General features: G+C 39.3%; 1 pseudogene; it reads right to left on the bottom strand.

Moving 5' to 3' along the window:
- Positions 1–4,537: 4,537 nt before the first annotated feature.
- Positions 4,538–4,856, bottom strand: LOC129632462 (glutaredoxin-1-like; annotated as a pseudogene).
- Positions 4,857–5,538: the final 682 nt, after the last annotated feature.

The raw sequence follows: 5,538 nt of genomic DNA, 5'->3' as shown, positions 1-5,538 counted from the left end.
TTATATATATATATATATATATATATATTTTTTTTTTTTTTTTTTTTTTCTGAGTTCCACCAATTTGTTTATGGTTGGAGTCCCAGATAGACTGGGCTGTGTATCCCAAGGACATGATAAGAGTTAACTTTAGGTTTTTCTTAGGCCTGTTTTTGTTTCCCAGGCATAATTGGAGCTCCAAAAAAGTATTTTTTAACAAGTTAACCTTTTCCTAACTGCACATGTAAGAAGAACCGGTTTTGCAATTTCAAAAAAGATTTTATCTTAATCAGTTTTTTCTGGAGTCTAAAGAATATCACGGCCATTCAGTGTCAAAAATATCACTTCTCCTTTTTGTAGTTACAGTATATTATTAATGATATATGCATGAGGGAATTGCTGTCACATTGGATGTAAAGCCTTGGCTACAAAATTTTGACAAATAGTAGGACTGTTAAGCATACCTTGAGGTAACACAGTCTATTGAAATCTCCTATGAGGCCCAATGTGATTAAGAAAAGGGAAAGAGAAAGTGAATCTCTCTCGGTCTAAAAGGTGTAAAGGTATATTTAAAAAGCAATCTTGTAAATCAGTAATAATAATGTGCCAATTTTGAGGAATAGTAGTAGGTGATGGGATCCTTGGTTGTAGTGCACCCATGGGTTTCATAGATGCATTAACTTTTCTAAGGTCTGTTAAGAGATGACATTTGTTAGATTTCTTTTTTATAACAAAAATAGAGTTTCAAGGACAGTAAGATTCCTCAATATGTTTTAATTCTAACTGTGTGTCTATAAGTCCTTTCAGTTTGTTCAGTTCAGTCACTCAGTCATGTCTGAGTCTTTGTGACCCCATGAATCGCAGCACGCCAGGCCTCCCTGTCCATCACCAACTCCCGGAGTTCACTCAGACTCACGTCCATCGAGTCAGTGATGCCATCCAGCCATCTCATCCTCTGTCATCCCCTTCTCCTCCTGCCCCCAATACCTCCCAGCATCACAGTCTTTTCCAATGAGTCAACTCTTCTCATGAGGTGGCCAAAGTACTGGAGTTTCAGCTTTAGCATCATTCCTTCCAAAGAAATCCCAGGGCTGATCTCCTTCAGAATGGACTGGTTGGATCTCCTTGCAGTCCAAGGGACTCGCAAGAGTCTTCTCCAACACCACAGTTCAAAAGCATCAATTCTTCGGCACTCAGCCTTCTTCACAGTCCAACTCTCACATCCATACATGACCACAGGAAAAACCATAGCCTTGACTAGATGGACCTTTGTTGGCAAAGTAATGTCTCTGCTGTTCAATATACTATCTAGGTTGGTCATAGCTTTTCTTCCAAGGAGCAAGCGTCTTTTAATTTCATGGCTGCAGTCACCATCTGCAGTGATTTTGGAGCCCCCCAAAAATAAAGTCTGACACTGTTTCCACTGTTTGCTCATCTATTTCCCATGACGTAATGGGACTAGATGCCATGATCTTCGTTTTCTGAATGTTGAGTTTTAAGCCAACTTTTTCACTCTCCTCTTTCAACTTCATCAAGAGGCTTTTTAGTTCCTCTTTAGTTTCTGCCATAAGGGTGGTGTCATCTGCATATCTGAGGTTACCGATTTCTCCCGGCAATCTTAATTCCAGCTTGTGCTTCTTCCAGCCCAGTGTTTCTCATGATGCACTCTGCATATAAGTTAAATAAGCAGGGTGACAATATACAGCCTTGACGGACTCCTTTTCCTATTTGGGACCAGTCTGTTGTTCCATGTCCAGTTCTAACTGTTGCATACAAATTTCTCAAGAGGCAGGTCAGGTGGTCTGGTATTCCCATCTCTTTCAGAATTTTCCACAGTTTATTGTGATCCACACAGTCAAAGACTTTGGCATAGTCAATAAAACAGAAATAGATGTTTTTCTGGAACTCTCTTGCTTTTTCCATGATCCAGCGGATGTTGGCAATTTGATCTCTGGTTCCTCTGCCTTTTCTGAAACCAGCTTGAACATCAGGAAGTTCACGGTTCACGTATTGCTGAAGCCTGGCTTGGAGAATTTTGAGTATTACTTTACTAGCATGTGAGGTGAATGCAATTGTGCGGTAGTTTGAGCATTCTTTGGCATTGCCTTTCTTTGGGATTGGAATGAAAACTGACCTTTTCCAGGCCTGTGACCACTGCTGAGTTTTCCAAATGTGCTGGCATATTGACTGCAGCACTTTCACAGCATCATCTTTCAGGATTTGAAAGAGCTCAACTGGAATTCCATAACCTCCACTAGCTTTGTTCGTAGTGATGCTTTCTAAGGCCCACTTGACTTCACATTCTAGGATGTCTGGCTGTAGATGAGTGTGAATGATCACACCATCGTGATTATCTTGGTCGTGAAGATCTTTTTTGTACAGTTCTTCTGTGTATTCTTGCCACCCCTTCTTAATATCTTCTGCTTCTGTTAAGTCCATACAATTTCTGTCCTTTAGTGAGCCCATCTTTGCATGAAATATTCCCTTTGTACCTCTAATTTTCTTGAAGAGATCTCTAGTCTCTCCCATTCTGTTGTTTTCCTCTATTTCTTTGCACTGATCACTGAAGTAGGCTTTCTTATCTCTCCTTGCTATTCTTTGGAATTCTGCATTCAAATGGGTATATCTTTCCTTTTCTCCTTTGCTTTTCACTTCTCTTCTTTTCACAGCTATTTCTAAGGCTTCTGCAGACAGCCATTTTGCTTTTTTGCATTTCTTTTTCTTGGAGATGGTCTTGATTCCGGTCTCCTGTACAATGTCATGAACCCCCGTCCATAGTTCATCAGGCACTCTATCAGATCTAGTCCCTTAAACTTATTTGTCACTTCTACTGTATAGTCATAAGAGATTTGATTTAGGTCATACTGAATGGTCTAGTGGTTTTCCCTGCTTTCTTCAATTTCAGTCGAATTTGGCAATAAGGAGTTCATGATCCGATCCATAGTCCACTCCCAGTCTTGTTTTTGCACACTATAAAGCTTCTCCATCTTTGGCTGCAAAGGATATAATCAATCTGATTTTGGTGTTGACCATCTGGTGATGTCCATGTGTAGAGTCTTCTCTTGTGTTGTTGGAAGAGGGTGTTTGCTATGACCAGTGTGTTCTCTTGGCAGAACTCTGTTAGCCTTTGCCCTGCTTCATTCTGTACTCCAAGGCCAAATTTGCCTGTTACTCCAGGTGTTTCTTGACTTCCTACTTTTGCATTCCAGAAGGGTTCAGATAGAGAGAAAATATAAATGTTTCAATTTGTGTATAAAATATAGTTTTTCCAAATTGCTGTCATAATTAGTTTCAGGGGAAGGTTTTTTTTTTTTTTTTTTTCCTTACACCTGGAAAGCACATATTCTAACCAGCAATTTTTCAGACACAAACGATAAAAGTTATAAGCATATTCATCAGTCCTTCTGTTAAGCTTTGTGAAGTCATCAGGTTTTCCATTAGAATCCTTACCCAGTTCAGAAAGTGATATTTATCTGAAAGTCATTTCTGTACATCTTCTTGAAGAGCAAGTATTTTTGTGAAACTTGATTAGTGCTATGACAATATTTTGAGATAGTAATTAGAATAATGCCTGATAATATTTTGCCCAAACATATCAGAATTTTAGGAGTGCCATATGGTTTCTATGATATCTATATTAGTAACATTTAACATACAATATAACCTGAGACTTATAACTCACTTGAAATACTTCCCATGTCATTCTGTATAGAAAATGAGCCTAACTAGTGTAATATCTCTCTTTAGGGTGTTTGAGGGCCCTCTGAAGCATCCCAAAGTTAGCTAGAAATCAAGTTCTTCATTACAGTGACTTAGGAAGTTTTGTCAACAAACATCAAAAAGGTTTAGAACACTCAGCCACATAGGATTATAGGTCATTGTGAAACAATAGCTTTTCATATAGCTAAAGTAACAATAAAAGATTTCAGAACAGATCATTTAAGAGATAAAGAAATTTAAATCTGTTATCCAAGGCAGTTCACCATCTGAAGAAAAGGTGTCATCTTAACAGACAGAAAAGCTAATTTCAAGTTTTGCAACAGACAGAAAAGCAAAATTCAAAGCTAAATAAGTTTTACTTTATTTAAAAGGCAAACTTAATTAAATTTATTTTACACTTATTTTAAACCATGTACAAAACTCACTTCTCATGGTTCACTTTTCACAAACCTGATTACTTTCTGTACCCATTACTTTGTTCTTCCATCCTAAAAAGCCACCTGTAAGTCAGGCTTACTTCCTTTTCCCTTCACAAAATTCAATTCCATTCCTCACACCTTCTTTACTGAAAACACACTTCGTACTTTCCTTAAGCAACCAAGAATTGACTTTTTTTTTTTTTTTTGGCAAGTTGGTCCATTTTTAATACTGAGTCAAAAGAAGCTGTTTTTGGCCTCCCCCGTCCCTTTTTATTGAGGTTAACATATTTCAGAATTTTAAGTAAACCGTTGCTGTAACTGGGTAAAGCTGCCCCAGGTCCATCCTCCAGGAACTGCTGTCATTATTGGCAATGCCATCCAGTCTTCAAGGGGGATATCAGCCTGGATCTGCTCTGTAATTATTGCAGAGCTCCAATTTGCTTTATCCGTGTCAATAGTTCCCCTCGCTCATGAATATTTACTAGATCAGTGCATCCACCTATGCACTCTACCGATGAAGACCCGAGGTACCGTTCTGGCTCCTGTGAGCTGTTGCAAGTAATCTTGTATCTCAGTGGTGTTGCCGTTGGCTGTGATATCGACAAATTCCAAAAGCCCTTGTTTGAAGGGCAGTTGACTGAGGAGTTCCTGAGTCCTTCTGCAGTAGGGGTAGGTTGGCTTGATGAACACGACCAACCTCCCAGACTGGATCTTGCTGTTCACGAATGCTTGAGACATGCTGCCTCCCCTGGGAGGACACCTTCACTGCCAAGAACTGACTTTTATATTAGCATTTTATAGATTGGTGAGCATAAATACCAGTGATAATTTCTAAAATCTTTGCTTTCTTAGAAGATTTTAGGATGGCACAAAACAAAATGAGGGCAAAATGAGGACTGTAGCCCGGGAGGCAGCATCTCAGATAGCTCTGAAAGACTGCTTCAAAGTGGCATTGGGGAAGGTCAATATATAAGGTTTTGGTGAATGGGAAGTTCAAGACCATGAAGCATTTATTTTACAAAAGGTTTTTTGTTAGTCATGAGGATATGTCACCATAAAGGAATTTAGGGCTACTCTAGATAGGAGGAGATGCAATGATTGAGACCATAAAATCTGTTCCTAAAAACATTAAAAAAAAAAAAATCCAGCTGTCTAAAGACCCATCTTACCAGATGCCCTGGAGCGTGGAGTGCCTCACTCCGCAGCTGTTGAAGGGCAACAGCTACAGGATCATGGGGTTCACTCTCCATAGAGGCAGACGGCAAACGCCTTTGTTGTTCAGTCACTGGCAGTGCTCTTGGTTAATGCCACACTGTAGTCGACAGGTGTTTGCAATGACCAATGTGTTCTCTTAACAAAATCGTTAGCTTTCCCCTGCTTCATTCTGTACTCCAAAGCCAAACTTGCCTGTTACTCCAGG

The sequence above is a fragment of the Bubalus kerabau genome, chromosome 17 (assembly GCF_029407905.1).
Source record: "Bubalus kerabau isolate K-KA32 ecotype Philippines breed swamp buffalo chromosome 17, PCC_UOA_SB_1v2, whole genome shotgun sequence".
Lineage (NCBI taxonomy): Eukaryota > Metazoa > Chordata > Mammalia > Artiodactyla > Bovidae > Bubalus > Bubalus kerabau.
This window is presented reverse-complemented; position numbering and strand designations above follow the sequence as displayed.